This window comes from Protopterus annectens, chromosome 11.part0 (genome assembly GCF_019279795.1).
Source record: "Protopterus annectens isolate FY-2018-M chromosome 11.part0, PAN1.0, whole genome shotgun sequence".
NCBI lineage: Eukaryota > Metazoa > Chordata > Ceratodontiformes > Protopteridae > Protopterus > Protopterus annectens.
In genome coordinates, this window is record NC_056745.1 from 832,249,579 (window position 1) to 832,276,944 (window position 27,366).

The 27,366-nt window shown below is 39.6% G+C and overlaps 1 protein-coding gene across 3 annotated transcripts in view; it reads left to right on the plus strand.

Annotated features, from left to right (window-relative positions):
* The first annotated feature begins 4,627 nt into the window (after positions 1 to 4,627).
* DENND2A (DENN domain containing 2A) overlaps positions 4,628 to 27,366 on the plus strand; it is a 2,268,767-nt gene continuing 2,246,028 nt past the window's right edge. For all 3 annotated transcript variants that reach the window (XM_044088248.1, XM_044088247.1, XM_044088242.1), the window contains exon 1: positions 4,628 to 4,970. The gene's annotated coding sequence lies outside the window, so the exon portion shown is untranslated. The remainder of the gene's footprint in view (positions 4,971 to 27,366) is intronic.

Below are 27,366 nucleotides of genomic sequence, written 5' to 3' on the forward strand. Positions count from 1 at the left end.
ATCAACAATCAGGGATGCAAACTTGGACCACATGACCCTCGCAACCCAGCAACAGACAGAGAGCACATCTGTGGACTTGCGGATTTAAGGAGCCAGGCATGCACAACTACAGCTCCCCCACCCCAGTCATTCAGAAAATGGGAAAAAAACACTTCAGATAATTCTCTCTTTAGTTTATGACACCGGGAAAAATACATTCATGTTAATTAACTGGTTCCTATTCCTATACTAACTGCAGTGGCTGGTTTACCTCCATCCTGGAAACTAATGTCTGCTCCATTTGTACAAGACCAGTGGGAAACTTTTTACTCCAGTCCCTTTTCATTTTGCATTTGGAGATCAGTCCTTTCTTTAGTCTTCATTCTATGAAACATGAAACCAGATATGTCATTAATGTCTGTTTGCACTACCCGGCTTTCCCTTCCTTTCTTAAACATCACTTAAAATTCTTTAATTCTATATCCCCAAAATGACATCTCAAACAGATTAAAATGAACAAAGGTTGCAGCGTCAGTCAAAAGTTTCTTATATCCAGGTAAGTGTTCCTTTACTTCTCCATACTTGCAGCCCCTTGCTTCCCTGTTGTCCCCCCCCCCTCTCCCTCTGTAGCTATCAGTGATGTCACTGATTTCCAGCCCCCTCCTTCTGGTCATTTCGCATCCTTCCTTACCCTGATCCCTCCTTCCTTGGCTTGACCCCTCCTGACTTATTTCCACTGAGCTCATCTGCAGCTGGCTAAGCAAGGTGCCATGTTGACTTGGAAACAAACGTCCCCCCAATACTCGATTTGTTGAGGAGGGGACCAAAACCAGGACTTAAATTTAAAAAGGGAGGAAACAGTGTGCACCTAAAACTATGTTCCTAGTTTGTTTTCAGAAATAATATGCATTATCTAAACAACTATGTAACTGTAGTTGAATGAAAAGTAGTATAATAAATTACACGTTGTACTGTTTGTGGTAAGACATTGCATTATTTTTGTTTATTTTGGACACCACTTGGCTATACATTGTCTGCAGTAACTGATGTATAATATATGTGTTAGTAAGACTACTCAGCTAAAAAAATAATAATTCCATTACCGCACACGATATTAATACTGACCTCTTGAAGTATAGTGTAGAAGCAGATAGTGCCAATACATTATTTTAGTAACGTAACTATTCACTTTCACTGAACATTACTGTTTTGTCTGGCATGAAAAATAACTGTACCTCCTATAATATGAAGTGAATAAGTATTACTAGGAAAAACATCTTTAAGGTAACCATTCAGAGTTAAATGATGTTAATAGAAATTAACTACCTTAAAGGACTAAAAGTGAGACAATTCTCTTATTAAAGAGAAATGAAAAAAATGAACAGCTGTATAAACATTAGGTTATGGAAACAGTATGTTAAATGCATTATACAGAAGAGTTAATGCAGAAGTCTTGCATGCTTCCTATGATCAATGTGTTTGTAGTACGTACATTCAAGAAGTACATTATATGCACTATTAGTGTTGGTTTAAAAATATGTATAGAATATACATTACATGTTATGCCATAGTACCACCAGCATTGTGTGGTATGTGCCTATGTGAAATATTAAACAGGAAATAATTGCAGAAAGCTTTATCCTGAGGCAAGCTTTCTGTGCCGTTTTGAAAAACTGCTGGTTATTTTCTTTTTTGACTTATAAGGGGATGGGGAGATGATAGTCATCCAGTTGTGTGGAAGGCTCTATTTCTCTTTGCATTTTGGCTGTAGATACTTTAACATTTGCTTTACCCAGCTGGCTGTAACTTATTGTGCTGTGAGAGTGTTGTAGCTAATACTTTGCTTGACAGATGTGCTCTCTGTCTGTTGCTGGGTTGCGAGGGTCATGTGGTCCAAGTTTGCACCGCTGGTTGTTGATCTCTGTGGGATGTAGCTGGGACAGAGGACAACCACTGGTATGCTCAGCTCCTGTAAGAAGTTAGTCTTATTTTCAGCCCAGATTTAACAGTAATCTTTAGATTGTGGAAGAATCTGCAGATTTTTGCACACTTTGAGAAATACTATATATCTGCTTTCGTCCTGATAATATCTCAGCATTTTTTTGCCTATCACGAATTGTAACAAAATGCAAATAAGTTTCAGTCCTGTACCCATGCAGTTTGCAAGGTGTGAGAATATTCGCTTCAGACATTTTCTCAAGTCAAAGGTTTATCTTTCATTAGCATAGCTTCCCTGATGGGCAGTTGCCTGTAAGAGGATAAAGAAAGACTTGCAGCAGTACCCTGGAAAAACATTTTTTCTCCTAGCTTCTGGCGTGGGTTCCTTTTGGTTTTAATGTATGAGGTTCTTTAGATCTCAGTGGCTACATATACACAGGCATTTATTTTCCAATGTAGCAGTATTTATCTGTATAGAGGATCTTATTCCATTCTAGCAGTTATCAGACAGAACTCAAAACACACACACACACAGACACACACACACACACACACGCACACACACGCACACACACGCACACACACGCACACACACACACACACACACACACACACACACACACACACACACACACACACACACACACACACACACACACACACCATGCCATCTAGATCGTAACCCTCTTCAGGAGTGGCAACACGTTGCTGCAAGCATCGGGGGAGAGTGACTAGCCTTGGGATATTTTGTAAACAGGAGACTTTTGTATAATCAGATAGTTTTGTGCTTCACAAAATCTGTAACACAGCAGCAACACAATAGCGTCAAAGTTTTTAGTTAACGCATTTTGTTTAGATAGTGTAGCCTGTGTATCCCTGTTTGGTATAGTATGGAGGACTTTTATATGATATAAAAGTATATGCGTGTGTGTGTTGGGGGGGGGGGGGCGTGTTATAGCTGTACAGTGATAACCAAAGTTTAACAGTATGCTTTACAAGTTCTTCTATTTATGGTCTAAGACTTTTTGAAATGAGTCACTTGCGAACTGCTTACATGTAGTAGTTTCCTGACAGGATTTCTAATTAGATTGTAAACATTTTCTCTTAAACAGCCTTCTTTTTCATCATGAAAATGTTGATTTCTTCAGTGCTGCTGTCTTGTGTTTTACTTAGTTGTGCTACTTTTGCAAATATTCAATGAGCTGAAACCTGAGATTTAAAGTAGAACTGTGGCTTGCTTAAAACCTTAAATAGTAGTAATCAGTGTCTGAGAGGTTGCACACTTAAGACAGCTGACAGAACTGATCAGAATATTATCAGTTTTAATTTGGTTTGAAAAAATGTACTTTATCTTGAACTGGCCCTTACTGTAACACTAGGGGATGCTGTGTTATTCCTGTGTGCCTATCTCTATACTGCTCTAATATCACTTTAAACATAAATAAATAAATGTATAGGTCTGTGTGAATACTACCAGACAATTTCTTTCTTTGCCTAGGTAATGTGCAGTTCTGTGGTGTATAGGACAGGGGACTGTACCCTGCCTTCATCTTATTCCTTGACTTGGAAATCAATTATACAAAGGATTTCTTTGCAGAGCATAAACTAACAACTTGTTTAGCCAAATATCAATGGTGTTTGTTGGGCTTTTTTTAATTTACATAACTGAAACAGCTTCATTTTTAGAGAACTGATCATACTGCATTTTGAAAATTTAATGGAAAACTGCATTTGAAATTCTAAAAAATAAAAGTTTAGTATTATTCTCAATCTGCTTATGTTAGGTCAGAAATGTGTCAGACTTGTTTACTGCTTATGGACTAAGGCACTATGTAGTATTCATAGAAACAGCAGACAGCACTGGGTGTGGTGTTACCTAGTGTTACTTTGTTTAACAGGGCTAGGAGGGTTAGGACATGGAGAGAGGTGACGGTGTATGTGCAGAAAGTAAAGAGATGTACCATGGAAGGACGCCAAGGAAGAGGAAGGAAGAGGTGGCCTGACCGAGATGTACATTTTTTCAAACCAAATTAAAACTGGTAATATTCTGATCAGTTCTGTCTAGATGTCTTAAGTGTGCTACCTCTCAGACACTGATTACTATTTAAGGTTTTAAGCATGCCACAGTTCTACTTTGAATCTCAGGTTTCAGCTCATTGAATATTTGCAAAAGTAGCTCAACTAAGTAAAACACAAGATAGCAGCACTGAAGAAATCAACATTTTCATGATGAAAAAGAAGGCTGTTTAAGAGAAAATGTTTACAAACTAATCAGAAATCCTGTCAGGAAACTACTACATGTAAGCAGTTCACAAGTGACTCATTTGAAAAAGTCTTAGACCATAGATAGAGGAACTTGTAAAGCATACTGTTAAACTTCAGTTACCATTGTACAGCTATAACACCCCCACCCCCACCCCCCAAGCCCCCAACATACACACGCATATACTTTTATATCACATAAAAGTCCTCCATGCTGTACCAAACAGGGATACACAAGCTACACTATCCTAACAAAACTAAACTTTTATTTTTCAGAATTTCAAATGCAGTGTTCCATTACATTTTCAAAATGCAATATGATCAGTTCTCTAAAAATGAAGCTGTTTCAGTTATGTAAATTTAAAAAGCCCAAAGAGAAGGAGGGGGCTGGAGATCAGTGACATCACTGATAGCTACAGAGGGAGAGAGAGAGGGGGGGAAGGAAGGCAGGAAGAACAACAGGGAAGCAAGGGGCTGCGAGTACGGAGGAGTAAAGGAACACTTACCTGGATATTAGAAACTTGTGACTGACACTGCGACCTTCGTTGGTTTTAATCTGTTTGAGATGTCATTTTGGGGATATGGAATTAAAGAATTTTAAGCAACGTTTAAGAAAAGAAGGGAAAGCCGGTTAGTGCAAACGTACATTGTTGCCATATCTGGGTTCATGTTTCATAGAATGAAGACTAAAGAAAGGACTGCTCTCCAAATGCAAAATGAAGAGGGACCGGAGTAAAAAGTTCCCCACTGGTCTTGTACAAACGGATCGGACATTAGTTTCCAGGATGGAGGTAAATGAGCCACTGCAGTTAGTATAGGAACAGGAACCAGTTAATTAACATGAATGTATTTTTCCCGGTGTTATAAACTAAAGAGAGAATTACCTGAAGTGTTTTTTCCCATTTTCTGAATGACTGGGGTGGGGGAGCTGTAGTTGTGCATGCCTGGTTCCTTAAATCCGCACATCCACAGATGTGCTCTCTGTCTGTTGCTGGGTTGTATCTAGAACTGGCCCTTACTGTAACACTAGGGGATGCTGTGTTATTCCTGTGTGCTTCTCTCTGTACTGATAAATAAATTTTAATGTCTGTGTGAATACTACCAGACAATTTCTTTCTTTGCCTAGGTAATGTGCAGTTCTGTGGTGTATAGGACAGGGGACTGTACCCTGCCTTCATCTTATTCATTGACTTGGAAATCAATTATACAAAGGATTTCTTTGCAGAGCATAAACTAACAACTTGTTTAGTCAAATGTTAATGGTGTTTGTTGGGCTTTTTTAATTTACATAACTGAAACAGCTTCATTTTTAGAGAACTGATCATACTGCATTTTGAAAATTTAATGGAACATTGCATTTGAAATTCTGAAAAATAAAAGTTTAGTATTATTCACAATCTGCTTATGTTAGGTCAGAAATGTGTCAGACTTGTTTACTGCTTATGGACTAAGGCACTATGTAGTATTCATAGAAACAGCAGACAGCACGGGATGTGGTGTTTCCTAGTGTTACTTTGTTTATCAGGGCTAGGAGGGTTAGGACATGGAGAGAGGTGACAGTGTATGTGCAGAAAGCAAAGAGATGTACCATGGAAGGATGCCAAGGAAGAGGAAGGAAAGAGTGGCTTGACCGAGATGTACATTTTTTCAAACCAAATTAAGACTGATAATATTCTGATCAGTTCTGTCTAGATATCTTATGTGTGTGACCTCTCAGACACTGATTACTTCTATTTAAGGTTTTAAGCAAGCCACAGTTCTATTTTGAATCATAGGTTTCAGCTCATTGAATATTTGCAAAAGTAGCTCAACTAAGTAAAACATAAGACAGCAGCACTGAAGAAATCACCATTTTCATGATGAAAAAGAAGGCTGTTTAAGAGAAAATGTTTACAAACTAATCAGAAATCCTGTCAGGAAACTACTACATGTAAGCAGTTCACAAGTGACTCATTTCAAAAAGTCTTAGACCATAGATAGAGGAACTTGTAAAGCATACTGTTAAACTTCAGTTGCCATTGTACAGCTATAACACCCCCCCAAACACACACGCGCATATACTTTTATATCACATAAAAGTCCTCCATGCTGTACCAAACAGGGATACACAGGCCACACTATCCTAATAAAATGCATTAATGCTATTGTGTTGCTGCTGTGTTACAGATTTTGTGAAGCACAAAATGATCTGATTATACAAAAGTCTTCTGTTTACAAAATATCCCAAGGCTAGTCACTCTCCCCCGATGCTTGCAGCAACATGTTGCCACTCCTGAGGAGGGTTATGATGCAGAAACCTTTACAAATGCACTCTATGAGCACCTACAAGGATGCATGGATCATGCCATTCCTAGCAAAACCAAGACTCACTCCTCTAAGAGAAGGAAACCATTTTGGTGGACCCCTGCAATAACCAGGCTATACAATAGTAGGAGGAAACTAGTTCAGAAAAAAAGCAAATCCCAAGAAGGAAAGACATCCCTGATCAGTATCAGTAACAAACTAAGGTCCCTCATGAATTCATCAAAGGCTAACTTTGAAAGAAAAATAGACAAGGATTCAAAAGATAACCACAAAGCCTTCTTTAGCTATGTTAAGAATCTAAGTGGCAACTCGCAGATATGCACTGAACTAGTGCAAAATAGCACAAAATATACTGAACCTACTGATATTTCCAACAGCCTGGCAGATAGATTCAGTGCAAACTTCACCCCCCTCTCACCTCCAAAAGGGCCCACAACAATACCGGAAAAGTGTAGTGTCCCAAAAATCACACACGCACAGGTGAAAACAGCCCTTTCAAAAGCCAAAAACACAGCGTCAATGGGACCAGATCATGTCCCAGGCTGCGTCTTGCATGAACTACAGAACGAACTAACCCCCCACCTAAACATGCTGATGCTTTAGAACAAAATTCCTAACTACATTAGGCAGAGCACCTCACTAACACTCTTCAAGAGAAGCCTTGACGAGTGGATGAGTAACACAAAATACACCCCTGGGATCACTTCATTGGCTCTGCTTGACAGAGGCTCAGTTAATTAATCAATGAGGTGGCGAAAGCTGACACACTCTGGCTAGGCTTATAAATGCCCTCAGGCAGATAGCCTAGTACCTACCTATGAACCTATGAACCTCAGCCTCTCCACAGGCTATGTGCCCATAGAATGGCGCACAGCAATGGTTATTCCTCTCCACAAAGGAGGGGCCACAACTGACCCTGGTAACTATTGTCCCATAAGCCTGACTAGCCTGGTCTGCAAGGCTATGGAGCGCATCATCATGGAACTCATTAACAAAGACATTGGGAACCTCCAAACACTTGACCCGACCCAGTTCGGCTTTGTTAAGGGCAGATTATGCCTACTAAACCTGGTTGACTTCTTCAAGACAGTCACCAAGGCCATAGACTAGGGAAAGGTGGTTCACAAAGCCTATCTTGACCTTGCCAAGGCTTTTGACACCATTCCCCAATTGGGTATTACAGAAAAGCTCACCAGCCTGAACATAAACCCCTATGTGACGAGATGGGTTGTCAACTGGCTTACAGACAGAACTCACACGGTAAGAATAGCGGGCTCCAGGTCCGACTCTAAACCAGTCACAAGTGGTGTCCCACAAGGCTCGGTCCTGGGATCCCTACTGTTCAGCATATACTTCTCATAAGTACAGGTAAACACAGGAGAACTATGGCTAACCAAGTTCGCCGATGACTGCAAACTGGGAGCCATAATTGACTCTCTGGCTGACACAGACATCTTCCAAAAGGGCCTTAATGAGATGGACACCTGGTGTCAAAGTCATGGCCTCAAGCTAAATGCCAAAAAATGCATAGTCATCCCATTTAGGAAAAAGAAAACACCCACAAATTACCACATAGGTGGCAGCCCCCTTAATACAGAAGAGGTAATAAGAGATCTGGGGATCCAGGTAGATAGCAATCTCTCCTTTGACAATCATATTGCCAAAGTAGTTAGGAAATCCTTCTATGTGGCCCATCTAATTACTAAAGGGTTCACATCTAGAAATAAAGAGGTTATAGTGCCCCTCTACTCGTCACTCATTAGATTCATCATAGAGTACAATGCCCCATTTGGGATGTACCTCACAAGACACTTCCAACAGCTGGAAAGACCACAAAAGTACCTCACCAAGAGGATTACTGGTCTCAAACATATGTCCTATGCAGCCCGACTGAAAAAACTCCGGCTGTACTCAGTGGCATATCGCTTACTCAGAGGTGATCTCTGCCTGACTTACAAAGCCATGTCCAATTCAGAACTGATGGACACGCTCCACCTAAAGAAATCCAAGTCATGGCGAGCCATGCGCTTTAGTGAGCTAAACCTCACCACAACAATAAATACAACATTCTGGAGGGATAGGTTCCTGTCACAGAGACTCCCCATGCTTTGGAACAAAATTCCAAATTACATCAGGCAGAGCCCCTCACTAACACTCTTCAAAAGAAACCTTGACGAGTGGGTGGGTAACAGAAAATACACCCTTGGGATCACTTCATTGGCTCTGTTTGACAGAGGATCAGTTAATTAATCAATGGGGCGGCGAAAGGTGACACACTCTGGCTAGACGTATAAATGCCCTTGGGCAGATAGCCTAGTACCTATCTATGAACCTATGATCTAGACAGCATGGTGTGTGTGTGTGTGTGTGTGTGTGTGTGTGTGTGTGTGTGTGTGTGTGTGTGTGTGTGTGTGTGTGTGTGTGTGTGTGTGTGTGTGTGTGTGTGTTTTGAGTTCTGTCTGATAACTGCTAGAACGGAATAAGATCCTCTATGCAGATAAATACTGCTACATTGGAAAATAAATGCCTGTGTGTACTTAGCCACTGAGATCTAAAGAACCTCATACATTAAAACCAAAAGGAACCCAGGCCAGAAGCTAGGGGAAAAAAATTTTTCCAGGGTACTGCTGCAAGTCTTTCTTCATCCTCTTACAAGCAACTGCCCATCAGGGAAGCTACGCTAATGAAAGATAAACCTTTGACTTGGAGAAAACGTCTGAAGCGAATATTCACACACCTTGCAAACTGCATGGGTACAGGACTGAAACTTGTTATTTGCATTTTGTTACAGTTCATGATAGGCAAAAAAAATGCTGAGATATTATCAGGACGAAAGCAGATATACAGCATTTCTCAAGGTGGGCAAAAATCTGCAGATTTTTCCACAATCTAAAGATTACTGTTAAATCTAGGCTGAAAATAAGACTAACTTCTTACAGGAGCTGAGCATTCCACTGGTTGTCTTCTGTTCCAGCTACATCACACAGAGATCAACAACCAGCGGTGCAAACTTGGACCACATGACCACATGTCTCTCAGTGAGACCCTTTTGGAGGATGTCTGTGTCAGCCAGAGAGTCAATTATAGCCCCTAGTTTGCAGTCGTCTGCGAACTTGGTCAGCCATAGTCCTCCTGTGCTTGCCTGTACCTCTGAGAAGTAAATGCTGAACAGGAGGGGTCCTAGGACTGAGCCCTGGGAACGCCACTTGTAACTGGTTTAGAGTCAGACCTAGCTCCCACAACTCTTACCATGTGGGTTCTGTCCGTGAGCCAGTTGGCAACTCATCTCGTGACATAGAGGTTTATGCTCAGGCTGGTGAGCTTGTCTATAATACCTGAGTGGGGAATGGTGTCAAAGGCCTTTGCAAGGACTAGGTAGGCTGTGTGGACCACATTTCCCTCGTCTATAGCCTTGGTAACTGTCTCAAAAAAATCCACCAGGTTTAGCAGGCATGATCTGTCCTTAACAAAGCTGAACTGGGTAGGGTCCAGTGTTTGGAGGTTTCCAATGTCTCTGTTAATGAGATCCATGATTATGCACACCATAGCTTTGCAGACCAAGCTAGTCAGGCTTATAGGCGATAGTTCCTGGGGTCCGTTGTGGCTCCACCTTTGTGGAGTGGAATAACCATTGCTGTGCTCCACTCTGTGGGCACATAGCCTGTGGAGAGGCTGAGTTTAAACAGTGTGTTTAGGTGAGGGGTTAGTTCATCTATGAGCTCATGTAGGACGCAGCCTGGGACACCGTCCAGTCCCATTGATGCTGTGTTTTTGGCTTTGGAGAGGGCTGTTTTAACCTGAGTGTCTGTGATTTCAGGGGCACTACATTCTTCTGGTATAGTTAAGGGCCCTTTTGGGGCTGAGAAGGGGGTGAAGTTTGCACTGAACCTGTCTGCCAGGATGTAGGCTATATCGGTCGGTTCAGTGTATTTTGTGCCATTCTGCACTAACTCCGAGCAGATCTGAGAACTGCCTCTTAGATTCTTGACATAGCTAAAGAATGCCTTGTGGTTATCTTTGGAGTCCATGGCAATTTTTCTTTCTAAGCTAGCCTTGGATGATTTTATGAGGGAACATAGTTTCTTGCTGATACTGATCAGGGATCTCTCCCTTCTTGGGATTTTACTCTTTTCTGTACTACTTTCCTCCTTCTATTGTATAGCTTGTTTATGGCAGGGGTCCACCAGACTGGTTTCCTTTTCTTGGAGGAGTGAGTCTTGGTTTTGTTTGGGATAGCACAATCCATGAATTATTGTAGGTGCCCATAGAGTGCATTAGTAAAGGATTTTGTAGCTTGGACAGCATTATCCTTTAGCATGGGGGCTTTGAAACTTCCCAGCTCAGTCTTGAGTAACGTAAAGTTTGCTTTTGAAAAGTTTTTCATGGTGGTTTCTTTGACCGGGGGTGGTGGCGGAATGTGGGTAATCCAGAGTGATTAGTTTATGGTCAGATCTAACCAATGAGGGGTTGACCTCCGGTGTGGAACACCGGTCGCCCATGTTGGTGATGACCAGGTCAAATATGTTGTCACCTCTGGTGGGGGTGTTGACCAGTTGATCCAGGGCGTCTGAGTTTATAAATTCTAGGAAATGTTGGGCAAGGGAGTTTGTACTTGAGTAGTTCTTCCAGTTAATGTTTGGGTAATTGAAATCACCCAATATCAGGGTGTTTGGTAGGACCTTTATGTTTCCCAGTGTTTCCAGAAATGCGGAGTGGGGGTCCTAGGACATGGTGGGTGATCTGTAGCAAGCTATAATATGAATAGCAGTTTTGCCCATTCTTAGTTGCACGTGGATGATCTCTGAAGCATCGTGCTGTGCCACTAACCTGGAGGTGTGGGTATCCTTGATAAATATGGATACTCCCCTACCTTTTGTATTTCAGTCTGGGTTTTGTGGCCGAAATGTATGATATGAGTTGTAGCCTGGTATTGCTGGAGTGCTCTCTGGAGTTTTAAACCAGGTTTCTGTTACTGCACATATATCGATTTTCTCCATACTGAGGAGTGCCTCCAGTGCGTGCATTTTGAGGTTTAGATTTCTGGCATTGAGTAGCATGACCCTCAGTTTTTTGTTACTTGTGCTATTTACAGTGGCGGGTTTGCCTTTTGAGCCTTGGCTAAAAAAGGCACTATGGGGGTGGCAAGAGCCATGGCCAGTATCCGAAAGCCAAAGGGTGACAGGTGCAAGCTGTCGCTAGCAAAGCAGCATGGCTTGCTGAGCATGTCATCCCAGGCTGACAGACACTGGATCCCCTTTGAATGACAACAGAAGCTTAAATAATTGGCGTTAAAGCTTTTAGTTAACGCACTTTTTTAGGATAGTGTAGCCTGTGTATCCCTGTTTGATACAGCATGGAGGACTTTTACGTGATATAAAAGTATATTCGTGTGTGTGTTTGGGGGGGGGGGGGGTGTTATAGCTGTACAATGGTAACCGAAGTTTAACAGTATGCTTTACAAGTTCCTCTATCTATGGTCTAAGACTTTTTGAAATGAGTCACTTGTGAACTGCTTACATGTAGTAGTTTCCTGACAGGATTTCTGATTAGTTTGTAAACATTTTCTCTCAAACAGCCTTCTTTTTCATCATGAAAATGGTGATTTCTTCAGTGCTGCTGTCTTGTGTTTTACTTAGTTGAGCTACTTTTGCAAATATTCAATGAGCTGAAACCTGCGATCCAAAGTAGAACTGTGGCTTGCTTAAAACCTTAAATAGTAGTAATCAGTGTCTGAGAGGACGCACACTTAAGACAGCTGACAGAACTGATCAGAATATTATCAGTTTTAATTTGGTTTGAAAAAACGTACTTTATCTTGAACTGGCCCTTACTGTAACACTAGGGGATGCTGTGTTATTGCTGTGTGCTAGTCTCTATGCTTCTCTAATATCACTTTAAACATAAATAAATAAATGTATATGTCTGTGTGAATACTACCAGACAATTTCTTTCTTTGCCTAGGTAATGTGCAGTTCTGTGGTGTATAGGACAGAGGACTGTACCCTGCCTTCATCTTATTCATTGACTTGGAACTCAATTATACAAAGGATTTCTTTGCAGAGCATAAACTAACAACTTGTTTAGCCAAATGTCAATGGTGTTTGTTGGGCTTTTTAAATTTACATAACTGAAACAGCTTCATTTTTAGAGAACTGATCATACTGCATTTTGAAAATTTAATGGAACACTGTATTTGAAATTCTGAAAAATAAAAGTTTAGTATTATTCTCAATCTGCTTATGTTAGGTCAGAAATGTGTCCGACTTGTTTACTGCTTATGGACTAAGGCACTATGTAGTATTCATAGAAACAGCAGACAGCAAGGGGTGTGGACTGGGATGTGGTGTTACCTGGTTTTACTTTGTTTATCAGGGCTAGGAGGGTTAGGACATGGAGAGAGGTGATGGTGTATGTGCAGAAAGCAAAGAGATGTACCATGGAAGGACGCCAAGGACAAGGAAGGAAAGAGTGGCTTGACCGAGATGTACATTAAAGCTAGAGGGGAAGTTGTCATTCCCTGGGTAGCTGTCATATAGATGTCTAGGGGCAGCAAAGAGGGTTGTGATACAGTGGATATAAAAAGTTTACACATCCCTGTTAAAATGCCAGGTTTTTGTGATATAAAAAAATGAGACTACAATAAGTCATTTCAAAACTTTTCCCACCTTTAATGTGACCTATAACCTGTAAAATTCAATTGAAAAAATCTGCTAGGGGAAAAATATAAAAAAATAAAAAACATACAATAAGCTGGTTGCATAAGTGTGCACACCCTTAAACTAATATTTTGTTGAAGCACCTTTTGATTTAATTACAGCATTCAGTCTTCCTGGGTACACACCTGCCATCAATTAAAGAGACTCTGATTAGCCCCAAGTAAAGTTCATCTGCCCTATTCGGATTTTCCTGACATTTACTCAGGTGCCTGCTACAGCAAAAGCCATGGTTCACAGAAAGCTTACAAAGCATCAAAGGGATCTCATTGTTGAAAGGTATCAGCAAGGAGAAGGGTACAAAAACATTTCCACAGCATTGGATATACCATGGAACACACTGAAGACAGTCATCAAAAAGTGGAGAAAATATGGGACAACAGTGACATTGCAAAGAACTGGACTTCCCTCCAGAATTGATGAAAAGACAAAAACTGGTCAGGGTGGCTGCCAAGAAACCTACAGCAACACTGAAGGTGCAAGAATTTCTGGCAAGTACTGGTTGTGTACTACATGTGACAACAGTCTCACATATTTTCCATATGTCTGGGCTATGGTGTAGGGTTGCAAGATGGTAGCCTTTTCTTGCACAGAAGAACATCCAGGCCCAGCTAAAATTTGCAAAACAATACATCAGGTCTCCCAAAAGCATGTGAGAAAATGTGTTGTGGTCTGATGAGACCAAGGTTGAACTTTTTGGCCCCAATTCCAAAAGGTATGTTTGGCGCAAAAACAATACTTTGCGTCACCAAAAGAACACCATCCCCACAGTGAAGTATGGTGGTGGCAGTACCATGCTTTGGAGTTGCTTTTCTTCGGCTGGAACTGGGGCTTTAATCAAGGTGTAGGGAATTAAGAACAGTTCCAAATACCAGTCACTTTTGGCCCAAAACCCTCAGGCGTCTGCTAGAAAGCTGAAGAGGAAGAGGAATTTCACCTTTCAACATGACAATGACCCCAAGCATACATCCAAATCAACAAAAGAATGGCTTTACCAGAAACAAAAATTAAAGTTTTGGAATGGCCAGCCAGAGCCCAGACCTAAATCCAATAGAAAACATGTGGGATGAAGAGGGCTGTGCACAAGAGATGCCGTCATAATCTGACAGATTTGGAGCACTTTTTCAAGGAAGAGTGGGCAAATATTGTCAAGTCAAGATGTGCCATGCTGATAGACTCCTACCCAAGAAGACTGAATGCTGTAATTAAATCAAATTGTGCTTCAACAAAGTATTAGTTTAAGGGTGTGCACACTTATGCAACCAGCTTATTGTATGTTTTTTATTTTTCCCCTAACAGATTTGTTTGTTTTTCAATTGAATTGTACAGGTTATAGGTAACATTAAAGGTGGGAAAAGTTTTGAAATTATTTATTGCGGTCTAATTTTTTTTATATCACAAAAAATTGGCATTTTAACAGAGGTGTGTAAACTTTTTATATTCACTGTAGACACAAAATTAAAAGTGTGTTCAAGGAGGAGATGAGCCATGGTGCATGTGTTTTTTAATGCTCCAGCATTAAAGCAAAAGGTGTTCACCTCCAGGATAAGGAAGGTGGAAGGCGGAGAGATAGTCGAAATTTTCTTAATGCTTGATGTTAGCAGGAAGTGATTATCCTAACATGGAAACCTACATATTCCTGACATGGTCCCCACCAATGTAGAAGGGAAAAAAAGGTACAAAAATATTGTAGTTCCAGGGCAATAGAAACCATGACATAATATGATTCATGGATCAGGAATGGAAGAAACAGGGAAGGTACAGGTCTGGGACTACAGACAGCCTGTTGAAAATGTTGGTAAAAATGAATACTAATGGATGGGAGGACATGGCATGAATAGATGAATTGTTGAGGCACATTAAGGAAGAAGTGAATCAGAAGAAAGGGTGGTAAGGTGGTGCAACCTGAATGGTTAAAATGAGGTAAAGAAGTCTATTCGGAAAAAAACATGGCACAGAGAAAACATCACCATTGTCATTATTTCAGCTCATCTGAGTAGACCTAGAGATGAAACTGACTCCAGTAGTAAAGGAAGATCATAAGTAGATATTCAGATGTATTGGCGGTTGAATATATGATAATAGCAAAGATGACTCAAACAATAATGTTTTATTAAAACTGTTAAAAATATTGGTGACTTGACAGAGCCTAGTTATTTTTTTAAGTTAATATGGTGATATAGGGGGTTGCACACTGACCTGAAACTAGGTTAAAGTGGGGGAAATAGAGGAGCAAGGAGACTGGACAGTGATAACCATTAGCTATGCTATGCCTTTCTTTTTAAACTGACTTGATAATGTGTCAAAGTCAAGGTGGTCAAGGATGGATAAGCTACTAGTTAATAAGTTTGAAATGGAAGAACGTTAAACTCCTCAACTTAAAATAGCTGATTTTTGTACTCCCTGTTATAGTTCTTAATAGAAAAATGACTGCTAGTGTGATTTCTTTTTGTGTGCCTGCAGTGATAGCAGTGTGCATGGTCTTTTCCCTTCCTCCTTGGTTGTGAGACTAAATAATTTCAGGAGGTAAAGGGGAGTGTACTGGTGCTTGGCCTCTTACAAAACGCACTTTTTTATTCAGTACAGTATTTAACCAGTTGTTTCCTCCATTTAAATGTTTGCTGAGTTGTACCTTAATGAGATGTAGAAGTGCAATGCAGACAGGAATGAGACTAGAGAAGTGGTAGAGAACAATTTCTAGACATCTTTTGGTGGATAAGGAGGGTGTCCCCATTATGTGCTTAGAGAACTGGATACTGTGCCTCCTGAAGGACTGAGAAAATGATATAGTCCCTGCTTAATTGCTGGATCATTGCATGGGTGTTGTGGGATGGCAACACTGTCCCTTTGCATGATGGAGAATTTTGGAAGAAGATTAGTTAGTACAGACTACAAACTCTTATGTCATTCCCATAAAGATCATGGAAAAATATTTTGGGGGGGGGGGCTGGTGGAGTTGAGTACAATTGTTTAACAAGTGAGCAATAGTATAGATTCACACATTTGAGCCTTGTTAAGTATGACCCGGTGTAGTTCTAGAATGCTTGTCCACCATGACTATCCAGATGATTGAAGTTGTAACATATGTGGATTAATTTTTTCCTTTATCACAATGCTTCACAGGAAGAGAGGAAAACTGTAATGTGTTAGTTGAAGACCATAATTATTGAGGTGGCTAGAAGACTAGCTAGCTGGCAGAGAGGCATACAAGTAGTAGCTGAAAAGCGACTTTTGATCAAAAAGCCTGTAAGTAATAGGTTGCCACAGGACTGATAATCTTATTCAACATTTTTGTGTAACATCTCTCACTGTGGATAAAGATTGTTTCCCTCTTCACAGAATCAGTTCTGGAATGGTGATTACCAATGAGGCAGTCAGGTTGTAATGATCTGATGTAAGACGTAAATGCACTTATAAAAGTGAGGTACAAGGTTATGCACTCTGCTGAGGAGATCAATGGATAACTTTAGTGTTAGCATTGCACCCCTAGGGCACATACAGGAATACAAATATTAGTGTATCATAACTTTTTCCATGTTCAGTCATGCTGTGCTGTATGGGGGGGGGGGGAGTGGAAATGCCCAGCAGCATAGTACAGTACAGTACAGTGCTAGGGATGTGGACTCTAGAAACACAGATATTACCATATTATGTAAGATGCTAATTAATTCTCATCTATAGTATTACTGTCCGTTCTAGAGACCATTCCAAGACAGAGAAGGGGGAGGGAGAGAGAGAGAGAGAGAGAGACCAGTTTGATTGAGATTGTACAAAGGAGAAAGTAGTTAAGTGCATGGGGAAGCATGCAGTATAAGGACAATTTCGGACTGTGTTTTTAGCAGTATAGTATGGGTATCAGCCTTATCATTGCCATCATTCCAGAAAGCCATTAAGCCATTCACCAGCATGTATAATGTTTGGACAATAAGATAAGTGTGTGATAGTTATGGACCTTAGGGTTAGGGTGCGGGTTAAGGTAAGTGCATAGATGGTAATGTATGTTAGATTTAGTGTAGGGTTTAGTTAAGTGTATGTGTGTGGATTACTTAGTTTGTTTGGGTTTAGCTTTTTAAGTTAAGTGTACGATAGTTACGGACCTTACGGTTAGAGTACGGGTTAAGTTAAGTGCATACATGGTGGTATATGTAAGATTTAGTGTAGGGTTAGAAGTAGTGTTTAGTTTAGGGTTAGAAGTAGGGTTTTGGTTAGTGTCTGTATGTGGTATATTTAGTTTGTGTAGGTAGTATGTAGTGGGCGGTGGGGTGGGACAAGTATGAGAGTTCGACTTTTTAAATTTCGCGGTTTAGAGCATTTGGTGTTTATGCGGTTCGATGATGATGGGTCGACATTTAGGTATTCGATGAAGTAAGCAGGCGACATTATAATATAGACCCTAAAAATAGTACTTGTGATTAATGTTTCATTTTTTTCCTTAAACACACAGGTGCTTTGACATGTTAGTAAAGCAACATTTTCTTTGTAAAGTTGATACTTATCTTTTTCATTTTTAAGTTATCAACAGTTCTGCTGCTTTATTTTCCTTTGCTGAGGTAACTCTGATTTGAGATCTGGTTATGGTTTATGACATTACATTGCAATACCTGTTTGTGGATGATTATTTTTAGTTGTACTGTTCAATATGTGTACTACATTGTAATTATGCAACTTAGAGCAGTTTTCAGAATTCATGTTATTTTGTTGAAATGACAGTGCCCCCAAACATTCATCTAAAAAGCAAAGGTTTTGCAGGGGAGCATATCCCTTCCACCTTCCATATAGGTTGAAGTATAAATCACCTTACATTCCCATTACTTAAATATAACAGCACCTTTGTATACTAATACTGGGGGAAGGAAACTTTTCATAGATTAGTACTAGGCTAACCGCCCTTGTGGGCCATTTTTAAGCCTAGCCAATTACCTCATGTTAGGATCAAACCCTGTACCTTGTATCTTTAAGGTAAACACCTTAACCATTATGCCAACCTTAAAGTGACCTTTGCTGAAACTGATATTTTGAGTAAATAATATGGTCTCCAGTTTTATTTGTAACTGCTCTTTATGTTGGTAGAAACACAACATTAGTTTCTTTTTATGTCATTTGCATTTTTTTGCTACAGTTTTGGATAAGGGTGTTTTGTCTTCTGTATCTGCACTGACTTTTGGTAGTGGCTTTAATAGTCTTGACAAAAAATATGTGAATATACTGAGCATGTATATACAGTATGTCTCTGATTGTATAAGCATGCATTTGCTTGCAGTTACTATTAGTTTTATGGTAAGACACAACATCAGAGATGAATTTTAAAGCATAGAAAGTTAGAAAGGGAGCTTTACTCGGAGACTCATTAGATGTAGCATGCTTTGTGACTTTTATAACCTAAGGAATTAAGTGCAACCAAAGACACATTAGTGTGTCAATTAGCCAGCTAACTGAGACAATGTGGCGAAAAGACTTGGCTGTTTCACTGCTGCAGGTGTCCGATATCAAAACTGGCAAGGGTTGTACACTTATCTGTTGCTGCTTTTGAAGAACTTCTTTCTGTGTTACTTAAACTCTCGCTTTATCCTAGAATACTGTAGATTGTAAAAAGTTAAAGCCTGCAACACCTACAGTATGATGTACCCAGTGCTGTAGTTTACCTGTCTGATGGTGATTTGATCAGAAGGCATGCAGTAAGCTAATTATGAACAGTTATGTCTGTTTTGCATTTTCAGTTATTTTGTTTGCATTTGTTTCTTATAAAATAATCTCTGCTACTAGCAGTGAGGCTTCTATATTTAGTTATGATGCACATATATGTAGTTTCACTTGAGCATTGTGTTATCAAATGTTTAGTTTTTTCTTTGCTATATAATCTCAAATAAACAACACATCTTAGTTCATACTCAGCTGATTTAAAACAGCTTTGTTCACATGGGACAGTTAACAGCCTTGGCATTAGTTTGTCATGTACTAAACACAATAAAGTGCATGCCTGCAATTTGAAAGCCTTTCAGCTTGAAGTTCTTGTAACATCTTTTGACCTGTCAAGCTTTGCCTTCCATGTTTTGTGATCAAGTCTGAATTCCCAAGTATAATGTGACAACATGCTGCTTATGTTGGCACACTTTTTACGCAAAAGACTAATTGAAACCAAATAGTTTAATTTTAATTTAGTATAACTTAAGAAGGTTATTTTAGTACAGAAGAATGCTTCACAATTTCAGAAGTCAAACAAAACAGTCTTTAAAGGACTGGAACATGTGTGTGTGTGTGTTTGTGTGTATACATTGTGAATTATTTAAAAATGTGACATAGGGCCAGATTTGAAACGACTTACTGTTGGTGTAAGTGAATTACTCCGGTGTAAGGTATGTCTATAAACAAGGCTTACCTTGGGTAAGTCACTTACACCAAGAATAGTTCTTAGCATCTAGCCCATAGCGCTAGAATTTATTATGTCAGCATCTTTATGTCTGTTGTTCTTCTTCACTGCTTGCTGTATTACTATAAAGTAAAAGTCTTGGGGAGGTATCCTTGCTTCCTTTTAGCTGTCCATTCAGTTACTACTGAAAATGTAGTATTTTATTTGATTTGTATTTATTCTTGCTTTATGTCCAGATTGTGATGGTGGAGGGTATTTTAAGCTAGTTTTCCAGACAATAGATTGTTTAATTACATTTTGCATTCTGATAATAATACCCTAGCACCTCATTGACCCTAACTCTTTAATACTATTAGTTACTTATATTAAGATAATCTAACTCTCAGATTTAGCATTGTGTTTTATTTATTTATTAATTAGTAATTTTCTTGTTTGCTACCTGCTCTTCCCTTGAGTTTTTGTTTCCCTTATGAATTGCCGTACACTTATCTAACATTTTTCTTTTGAACATCCCCTCAGTCTTGGCAAGTGTCTTAATTTCTTTCTTTCTTTCTTACTTTCTTCTGTGCTTTGCACATCTTCCTTGTTGTTTATTTTAATGGTGCCTGCAGAGAATTCTATTACTTCTGATATATCACATGTAAATCTGATTACTGACTTTGAGAATACTGCTTTTGCAATGCTGTTTTCTTTGCACTGCGCCTCTCTCCTCTACATTTTCTTCTCCACTGCATCATTCCTGTTATGGTGGCTTTTGCAATGCTGTTTTCTTTGCACTGCGCCTCTCTCCTCTACATTTTCTTCTCCACTGCATCATTCCTGTTATGGTGGCTTTTGCAATGCTGTTTTCTTTGCACTGCGCCTCTCTCCTCTACATTTTCTTCTCCACTCCCTATACAAATTGCAACCACAGACATCCTAATGGAATTGGTTTTGGTCAGCATCTCGGTTTTAATAAATGTCATTTCTGAGCCAATAATGGTATTGCCTACTCACTGTAAGTACATTATACAGGTCTTTACATTTCTTTTCCCCCTCCCAGTCGTTCATGTATGGCCAGCTTGACTTGGCTAATTCACAAAGCTAGTTTGGTGCAAGTTAATTGTTGCCACAGTAACAACAGTGAAACTGGTAGACAAACGCACTGTAGTGAACTTCACAGTGCTGCCTTCTGCAGTCTTAAGTGTGATGAGTTGTGGTTGCAGTTTTTACCTATAGTCTGTCTTGATATTGTAGCGTTGTGGGGACATCATGTACTAAGTACTTTATCAGTAACAACCAATATTCTAGTTTTGCTGTTGAGTGATTGTTCATAGCTCTGCTTGTATGTTTTTGACTAAATATCCCATTTCATTTTTAGTTTTGCATGAGCTACCTGCCCTGTGGCAGTGAGTGCTTCCTGTACACTTCCTGCCCTTTGTGTCTTGAAGTTAGACTTATTATTCATTGTGTCTTTTTTTTTCATTAAATTCCAATTCAGTTGGGCAGCTGGCATGTCTCCTACCCTTCTCATTATGTTTATCAGATGCTAATTTCTGTACTGTACCAATACCCATAAATGCACAAGGCTGCATTCTCATCAGATGCTAACTTCTGTACCAGTACCCATAAATGCACAAGGCTGCATTCTCATAGTTCCTCTGTCATCATGTGGAGTTTGCCCTCTATCCATCTGCTGCATTTCTTTCTTAATCTCTGTCCTCACAAACTCTTTTTCTTCTGCAGCTCTGCTTCTGAACCATTTACCCAGCAATATTTTTGTCTTAGTTGTGTTCATATAAAGCACAACCTCACAATTTAAATATTTTCCCTGGATTCAGCTGTGAGAGATGTATTTAACTAACATGGAAGCCTGAGTCTCACAAAAAGCAAAAACAGTGATCAGCACACACTTCCACGACACGCTACACCAATCCACACAGCAATGTCTTATGCTGAAGCTATAAAAAAGACTATCCAGAGCCTCCTAGACCCACAAAGACTACGTCTCAGTGAAAGTCTAACACCACATCACCTTCTAGCACATTTTCAACAAAGTATCTCCATGATTTAAAGAATTTCAAATGTAGTACACCCAACCACTCTACAATTAAGTATGTTTTAGTGATCAGTGACACTTTAGTCAAGACACATAGATTCTTCTGTAACTAGGCTCACGAAAACTGGGTGATGTTGTCTGTCTTTAAGATGCCGGTATCTCTAAATATGTCAAGGGCCTTTAAGACCCTTCCATCTAGCAAATATGATTATGTTATGGTAGTGGCCCATGTGATGGTGAACAACTTGGCATGCAAAATCCAGGGGGATATGCAGAGAGATATGACAGAAATCTCCATAAGTGTCAGAAATGCAAGCAAAACAATGGCCCTGAGCAGAATCCTTTGTTCTCCAAGAATTATGCTTAGGTACAAAGAAAAGAAAAGAAAATTGACTTCAACAATTGGCTAAATAATTTGTCTCATTCCAGGGGCATCCAGTGTGGATCCTCATGAGGTGAGAAGCTCAACAGTTCTACTTGCTTTGCCAGGGATGCCTTGCACCTCTCATTCCAAGGCTTCTGCATACTGGCCAAAGCCTTTGCTACCCCCTTAGTGCCTTTTTAGGCAGAGTCCAGTTGTTGGGTATCCCAGTATAACTAATATACCAAATCCAAAACAAGATCACATTAAGGTGGCTCTGTTCAATGTCAGAAGGATCAATAACAAAATGCTTGATCTTGAAGATTTCTTGCATTTGGAGCACATCCATATTTGTGTAATTATTGAAACTTGGTTTAAATGTTTGGAAAGCAGTCCCCCCAATCCTATGCTTTGCATCTACCATGCCATCAGACCTGATGGTAACTGTTGTAATGTCTCCGTACTTGTTAGGGATTGTATCACTTCTAGACAGATTCCCAGTGACTCACAAATGAAACTCACTGAACTCCAGTTTACACTAACCAGGATCAACTTTCAGTGTATAGCCTGTTACAGCACATCCTCTATAACCCTGATAAAACTGTAAGATTTCTAAATGTAATTTCCCTATAAACAAAAATTTTTGGAAGACTTTAACTACCCATCAATAAACTGCAGCATCTATACCTCTGTTGTAGGATATGTCCAAAAGTTCTTAGATTTCATAACTAAAAACATCCTAGACCAGCTAGACCCGATTATTAACAAACCCACTAAAGGACATAATATGCTTGACTTGGTCCTTATGAATTTAGCTTCTTCATATACTATTCCTCTGGTATCTCTTTCCTTGGATAAGTTGGATCATAAACTAGTAACCTTCACTATTAAAACTTCTGTACCATGGGGTTCCCAAAATCTAGGATGTCAAATGCACAAATCTCATCAAATTGTCTGGCAAAGTTTCAAAATTCACATTCTCCAGAATTGCTACAGCAGGTAACTTCAAAAAGGAGTTCTATGCCCACTTACAGAAATGTGTAAAATTGACAGTGTCTACCAGATCTAATTATAATGGGAAGTTTTAAAAGCAAACCTCCTTGGTGGTCCACTAACATAAATAAACTCCACAGTAAAATAAAAAAAAAATCATTATGTTATAGAGTGGGTTAAAAGACCCTCAAATAAAGATATTTGACTAAAGCTTGAAAATACCATTAGGACAACTAAAGCAGCCCACAAGCTTAGGTTAGCATTTGAGACTAAGGATAACATCAGATCCTTCTTTAGTTACATTAGGAAGCAAATAGCACTCAACATTGCTCTGAACTTATTCACAATGGCACCATCTACTCTAACCGGAAGACATTGCCAATGTACTAGCAAACAAATTCAGTGCCAACTTCACTCTGAAACAACTATCCAAAACTCATTTATCCCTGAAGATCTCAGACCCCAAACATCACTAAAGATCATGTACAAAAGATACTCTCCAGTACTAAAAATACTTTCTTCACGGGACCTGATAATATACTTTACTGTTTAGTAAACAGTACTAAATAAGCCCTGGCAGAGCCACTGCTTATGCCTTCATAGGTAAGTACTAGACAAGCTGCCCTTGCAGGCAATTTTAAGCCTAGCCAGTTTACCTTTTTGTGCTCTAAATTACCTACTGTATTTGGTTACAGATTGGCCTTAACCATTCCATGGTCAATAATTATATGATACCTCTAATGAGATTAACTGGGATCATACCATAGATAATTGGAAGGGACCCATGCATAGGATAAAGCATTTTGGAGTTGCTTGTGTTCCTTAGGGATAAACTTTGTTTTATGTGGATGAGGAGTCTGTTCCACAGCAGCGGTATCCTCTGTGAGATATGCCTGTTCCTCCAAACCATTATGTTGATGTTGCAGAGGAGGTTTAGATCCCTAGACCAAGTATTTTTTGATGCCAATTTCACTTGCTGATCTGCAGTAAATCCATAAATAATGGGTCAGAGGATGTCTTTTATGCCAGAAACAGGTTAACTCTTAGCAGTCAGTAGGATACTGAGTGTAGTGACAAGGTTCTGAGTTGGTCCACTTAGGACATGTTGTTTAGGTCTTGTATCCTTTTAGTAAAGTATTTTTGTGGGTGTTGCAGTTGTTGCTAGTGACTGGACAGATGCATGCCAAAGGGGCATTATATTCAATGACCGGCCTAATGAGGGCTGAGTAAAGGAGGACAATGACCTCCCTAATGACATACCTAGATCTGGACACAATCCATTTGTTTATAAGCTGTGCAATACAGAAGGACTTTCTTACAAGAACAGACACATGTTGGTCAAAGGTTAGATCACTGTCCACATAAGTTCTCAAATCCCGAACAGCTGTGTCAACCCTTGTGAGCATATTGCAGTGTGATAGTTCCCTGAAGTTGATGACTTCCCAAAGGATACAGTAATGCATTCTTGGCATTTAGTTTCAGTCCATTATTTTGGTACCATTTATTTTTTTGGGAAAAACCTTCCTGCAAGATGGCTAAGTCATTTGGAGATTTAATGACTGCTCCTGGCTTGCAGTCATCTGCAAACTTAGTCAGTCAGAGCCCTTTGGTTTGGCTTTTACTTCGGAAAAATAGATGCCAAAAGGAAAGGTTCCAGCACAAAACCCTGGGGGGACTCCACTGGTGACTGGTCTCTTTGTAGAGGTAACTTCCCCTATTTTGATTATCTGTATCCTGTTTGTGAGCCAGTTGGCAATCCAGAGGGATTAAATTATTACTCCTTAAAACATTTAGCATGAAGTTAGCCATGGACTTTGTCCCTTAGCTTTGGTGCATAGCAATAGTGATGTCACACGCAAGGGTGGCTCTGCTGATTTCGGGAATTACAGGCTCATCACCCTGATAAGCCTTATAGGACATGTTATTACTGACCTTGATTAACTATGACATTAAATGTTTCATCAGACTAGAACTGCAGCAGTTTGGCTTTGTCAAGGGTGGATCCTGTCTAATGAGTCTGATTAACTTCCTTGAAAAAGTAGCACAAGCTGTGGACAGTGGCCATGCTTTTTCACAGAGCATACCTTGACCTGGTCAAGGCCTTTGACACCATGTCCTATCTTAGGATAATTAGTTAGCTCAGTGCATTGCAAGCAGATCCCTATGTGATAAGATGAGAAAGCAAGTTAACTAAATGACAGAACCGACTCAGTGTGGGTATCAGGAGTACTGCCAAAGAGTATGAAGGTAACAAGTGGTGTTCTGCTGTGTTCTGTGCTGGATCCCCTTTTGTTTGACATTCACTTTTCCAATCTCAAGACTACAAATCAAGACCTCTGGCTATCCAGAATAGTGGAAGGCTGTAAATTGGGAGTCATTGTTAAGTCACCTGTTGACACCCAAACCCTGCAACAAGAACTTATACTTGTAAATACCTGGTGTACTGTATCTAGACTTAAATTAAACAATAAAAAGTGTAACATTGTCACATTTGGTAAACTCTTCCTCCTCCCAGCATATGATATAGATAATACTTCTCTCCAAAATTAGAATTTTTTTAGTGACCTTGGAATTTGGATTGATATGTCCCTCTTCTTTGATCATTATGTGACAACAGTAGTCAGAAAGTCCTTCTACTTAGTGTAGCAGATTAGCAAGGGAATGTCATCTAGATCCAAGAAGGTCTTTGTCCCATTATATTCAGCATTGATTAGGCCAGTTATTGAATGGGATGTACCTCACTATATATATATCAAATGACTAGAAAGACCCCAGAGGTTCCTAACTTAGAAGATCATCCCTAAGCTATCAGGAGTAAACTGGCTGCACAGTTTCTGTCTCTTTATTCTGCATCTTGACTCCTGAGAGGACTGTGTCATCTGTGTCTTACCTTCTGAGTCATTAAGGACCCAGTGGGCCTGGACCTTTTGTATCTCCACACATCAGATAGTCCCATAAATACCAGGACAAGGGACCTAAATATTCACCAGTAGATAAATAAAGCAAGGTGGAGAGAAAGGTTCATTACGCAGCACCTTTCCCACCTCTGGGATAGACTCCCACTGCAAATTAAGCAGTGTGATACATTATCTTTCTTCAACATGAACTGAATGATTGAATGGGTGTGCACAAATATCCCCTTGGCTTGAGTGGCCTGGCCCACCTTGAGAGAGGAGGATCAGTCTGAGGGTGGGTATTGGCAAGGCATAAATAGTAATAAGAGTCAGTTTCCTTGCATTTCCTGTGATTGACTTTAATTTCCAACCCTTCAAATGCCGTTTCTAAACTATGTCCACACGACTATAGCCTTTTAAGTACTGTGCCCTACATTACAGTTTACACATTATTTTCTTGTAAACAGTACACTGTTCTAAGTTTGTGTCTGCGTGGATAAACTGTTTTTTTTTTCTCGTTAATGCTCTTTGTTCTGCAGTTGTTAGTTTTGTATTTTTCCTAATTAAAGAGCTTTTCATTTATTTATTTATGACCTCATTCTGCAACCCCTCACCCTTCAAAACTACATAGAAATGAGCTGTTAGAAAGCTTACGATGCATATCCTGAAAAAAAATAAATAATACTGTAAAGCAGGACAATATTCGTATTTGAAATGGGTTGATTTTGTGTGTGTGTGTGTGTGTGTGTGTGTGTGTGTGTGTGTGTGTGTGTGTGTGTGTGTGTGTGTGTGTGTGTGTGTGTGTGTGTGTGCTTGTATTCATGTAGACATTCCACATTTAGTCTGCTATCAGTATAGCAAACAGTAATATAAAGTGATTTTTTAATGCTGTGTAGAATTTTTTCTGTTTTTTACCTGCTTGGAAAAAGTGATGTACATTTAGCTAAAGTGGTCAGTCACACTGTACCGTGAGTGCACTTGTACATTGGCGTGCATGCTTGGATGTGCACTTGGACTTGTATGTTGCTCACATACTCCTTTTATCTTGTTAGGGAATCATGGATGTGCAAATAGAAATAGGAGAAGAGCACCGAGGATGAATCACATCTATGGATTTATTTGTTTGTATCTGTGGATAATGATACGTGCCATTTGGCACTCTGTACTCCACCTCAGAGCTTAAACAGTCTGCATTCTTTCCTTTTGATTTGCATATTGTTCCCAAAGTATTCAGCATGTCTGTGCTACAAGTAATTTATTTTCCATTTCTTTGCATTGTGGTTGAAAATAATTTGTTCCCAGAATATGTTTTGTAATACTGTAGTTTTTTGGGTTTAAAAAATACAAAAAAAAATTAACTTGCCTATAGTTTGTGTAATTTACAAAGCGATATACCTTTGGGATGTCTGGTTATATTTATGAGTTTGTGAACTAAAATAATAAAAAATACAAAATCGACCAAACATGGCTGTAGAGTAAAATAACTAAAAGGTTTATTAAGCAAAAGTAAGCACTTT